The 4,000-nt window shown below is 46.1% G+C and overlaps 1 non-coding gene across 1 annotated transcript; it reads right to left on the bottom strand.

The window, feature by feature from the left end:
* Positions 1 to 992: 992 nt before the first annotated feature.
* Positions 993 to 1,064, bottom strand: TRNAH-GUG (transfer RNA histidin (anticodon GUG)). Its single transcript has one exon. It is a non-coding gene; the product is annotated as a tRNA-His (tRNA).
* Between the last annotated feature and the right edge of the window lie 2,936 nt (positions 1,065 to 4,000).

Below are 4,000 nucleotides of genomic sequence, written 5' to 3'. Positions count from 1 at the left end.
ATAGCCAGGCATCAACACTCTGTTAGACAGGTTCACAGTCACGCACAGGTAGGTGAGCAGATAGATAAGCAGGCACACAGGCAAAAAGATGGATGGACAGATGAATGGATCAATAGATGGACGGACCTCTCTGTTAAACATGAGTCAAATGTAGGGATGGGCGTAACCAGTGTAACTCACTGCAGTGTAATTACGCGAAATTACAGCAACATTATGCGAGGTTGTACAGAATTACACAAGGCTATTTTCCTGGTGCAAAATACACGCTCAGATCCGAAAGGAACCTGATATACACTTTGCACAAGAAAATAGCTCTAAATGCAACAGAACTGGCACAACAGCCGCTGCTCGCGCTCTTTTCCTCCGCTCTTGGGTAGATGTCTTTCCCCACATTACTCCAAATTCCACAAAGGAGCGTAATTGTGTAATTCACGATTCGACCACGACTAATAAACTTGGCTTAAGTTTTAAAACTTTCCCTCTAGCTGCCCGGTGATCCGTCGGGTGCGGGATGATGAAGCCAAACGCTGATTGGGTGAGCGCGCCTCTCAGTGTCCTTCTCCGTCGCCTCTTTCGTTCAGACCCTTGGGAGCTCAGTCTTACTTTCTATACAAATATTTATTTTTAGACCTTTTTTCTTCGCGGCCTGAATTGCTGCAAAAACTGATATTTGACTAGCAGGATCCCTTTCAACATTGAAAGCTACTCCGCGTCAGTACAGGAGCCTCGGCGCTGCAGGTACAGGAGACACAGACATCCATCCCTCTTGCTGACCGGGTCCCGTGAAACCAAACTGTAGCTCATACTTTTCACATCAGGACCGCCACAAACGTAAAAGCGCAGAAAGGTGAAATAAATAATAACATTGTTAACGCGTTCTTCAAAGACATTTAATTTCACCGTTGAAATTAGGTTCAAGCTCTTAACTCATGTAAATATTAAGAAGTGAGAATAAAAATGCTGCCCAACTGCCGTGACATTGACACCCGCAATGCCGTGACTCGGATTCGAACCGAGGTTGCTGCGGCCACAACGCAGAGTACTAACCACTATACGATCACAGCGAGCTACTTGGGCTCTGAAAAGACTACCCTGGTGTGGCTCTGATAGGCTGAAAAAAGGTCACAGTGTCCGTGGAGTGGATAGATTTAGCGTTTGTTTAAAACCCATCTTTTCAAGTTAGATCAGGGTCTTTTCTTTGAGTAGCAGATCACAGCAAATATTTACCTCTCTGCTTCCAGTGACAAGACTCCCCATAAACCAAGAAGCTCAGACTTCTTAACAAGATCCACCACTCTGCCCTGCAAGTCTCAAGTGTTCTATGAGTGCTGGGGTCGGGGAAGTGAACACTGCAAAAACTTAATCCACGGCCGACCAAACTCCTCCAGGCCAGGAGGGGCTCGGAACAGGCCCCCACATATTGTTTTTTTTTTCTTTTCTGGGTGTCTCTTCAGACACATTCAGCTGCTTGGTGCATACTGCTTTAGAGTTGCATTGTGTGGAATGAAGTGGCGTAAACTTGACTAGCAAACAATGGAGTGGTGATGAATGGAGGGTCATAGAAGGGAGTAGATTGAAGTGCAAAGAGTAGAGTGACGTAATGTGTCATAGAATACAGTGTAATATAATGAAGTGGTGTGCCTTGGCATGGCGTTGAATAGCATTGTGAGGAATGGAGTGGCATAGAGCAGAGTGGGGTAGAGAGGAGTGAGGTTGCATAGAATGGCATAGAGTAGCATAGAGTAAAGTAGTGTGGTGTAGAGTGGCATAGTGTGGTGTAGAGTGAAGTGGCATGGAATGGCATAGAGTCAGAGAACAGTGTGTCATGGAGAGGGGTGGCAAAGAATTAGGAGGAGTGGAGTCGGACTGCATGAAGTAGAGTGTTGTGGAGTTGAGTAGCATACAGTCGCGTTGCATGGAGTGACACTGTGGTGTAGAGAGGAGCAGACTAAAAAGTGGCATAGAGTAGAAAGGCCTACAGGAGAGTAGTGTAGAGTGGCACAGCATAGAGTAGTGTGCAGTAGAGTGGCATAGAGTAGAGCGCATGTAGTGCCATTGAGTGATATTGTGTGAGATGGAGTGGAGTGGAGTACAGTGAAGTGGCATGGAATGATGTAGTATAGAGTAGAGTGGGAGAGAGTAAAGTGGAGTGGCATAGAGTGAACTAGAGTAGAGCGTAGTGGGATAGAGTGGAGTGGCATGGAGTGGAATGGAGAGGCACAGAGTAGGGTAGAGTGCAAAAGTGTGGAATGGCATGGAGTTGAGTGGAGTGGCATAGAGTAGAGTGGCATTCTGTGGGGTGGATTAGAGTGGCATGGAGTGGCATACAGTAGAGTGGAATAGAGCTTAGTGGTGGAGAATACAGTGCCTTAGAGTGGAGTATAGTAGCATGGAGTAGAGTAGCGTAGAGTAGAGAGGGGTGCAACGGAGTAGAGTGGCATAGAGTTGAGTGGTGTACAGTGGCGTAGAGTAGAATGGGATAAAATAAAGTTGTGTACAGTAGACTGGAGTAGAGTAGCATAGAGTGGAGAGGCATAGAGTGGAGAGGAGTAAAGTAGAGTGGAGTTGTATAGAGTAGAGTTCAGTTGAGTATTCTAGAGTGATGTAGAGCAGAGTGGCATAGAGTCACATAAAGTGGCATTCTATGAAGTAGGGTGACGTAGAGAGGAATGAAGGGAAGTGTCATAGAGTAGAGTGGAGTGGAGTGGAGTAGAGGGGCATAGCAGAGAGTGACAGGGTGGAGTGGCATAGATTAGAGTGGCATAGAGTGGAGTGATAGAGTGGAACAATGTAGATTAGAGTGGAGTAGAACTGAGTAGAGTGGAGTGGTATAGAGTTGCACAGTGTAGAGTACAGTGGCACTGAGGGGAGTAGAGTATAGTCATGCAGAGGAATATAGTGTGAGAAAGTAACTAAAGTGTCAATAGAGACGGCGTTTAGGGTGAAAAATAAGCTGTATGCTTGTCATGAATGTTGGAAAGCACATTGCACATCCAAGAATGATACGAAAACACTTTTAAAATATAAAAAATAGCGTACTGTAGAAAGACGAAAAGAACACATGTACTTGGTCCATCCTCCATGGAGGAATGAACACAAGAAAGGAAGATTCAGTCTATGGGAGCTAAGCAATCGAAATATTGCAAATGTGAGTGACATAGAAAACAATTAATGGTAAGTAAGCTATGGGCGTGTGGTAAGCCCACTGAATTCTAAACAATATGTCTCACAGCACATTCACTGTGTACGCAAGACATAAAAAGGTGTGACTAAGAGAATTCTGAGATTTAGAGCTTGACAGCAATTCACAACCCAACCAAATTGAGCCCTATATAATAATTTACAACAGAGCCAAAGTACACCTTTTATACCCCCAATGGTGGAGGTAAGATATTTAGCAGACACGTGGTCTCCCAGTGCTAAAGGATTTTGGCTAGATATGAAGTGGGCGAAGTGCCCTGAAAACATTATAAAAGTAGGACACGTGCTATAAGCAGACATCACTTCCTTGGCAAGGCAGAAGAAAGGGCACTTCAGAGGGAAGAAATGAGAGGGCTGAGGAACAGACAGATAGCTCCCCTATGGGCAGAGGTGGCGGGAGCATGGAACACTCCTGACATGACTATGATGACGATGCAGATGGGCCTCTTAACTTGCGGAGTTAGGAGCACGACAAACACACCTCTCCTAGACCTCCCTGGAAGATCATACACTGGGGAGGGTTCCCCTGGGTCCTTTCCCCCCCCGGCTGGGCCCCATACAGCTGTAGACACACTCACACGATGCGTAGTTAGGTCTCGTTTCTGGGCAAGTTGTTTGGCTTGCTTGTTATTTGTTGTAATAAGAGATGATGAGTACCTGAAGTGCCAGAGCTGGAAATGGTGGCAACCGACCACCCTGCTCCATGGGCATACAGCGCTGAACCGGAGACCCACAGGAGGCCCACACCACAGATCACAAGCCTGCTTACAGATTTATGCAAGGAACAGCCCTCAGCGTG

Source organism: Pleurodeles waltl, chromosome 12 (assembly GCF_031143425.1).
Source record: "Pleurodeles waltl isolate 20211129_DDA chromosome 12, aPleWal1.hap1.20221129, whole genome shotgun sequence".
NCBI classification, from domain to species: Eukaryota; Metazoa; Chordata; class Amphibia; order Caudata; family Salamandridae; genus Pleurodeles; species Pleurodeles waltl.
Note: the sequence above shows the minus strand (reverse complement) of the source record. Positions and strands in the feature narration are given on the sequence as shown.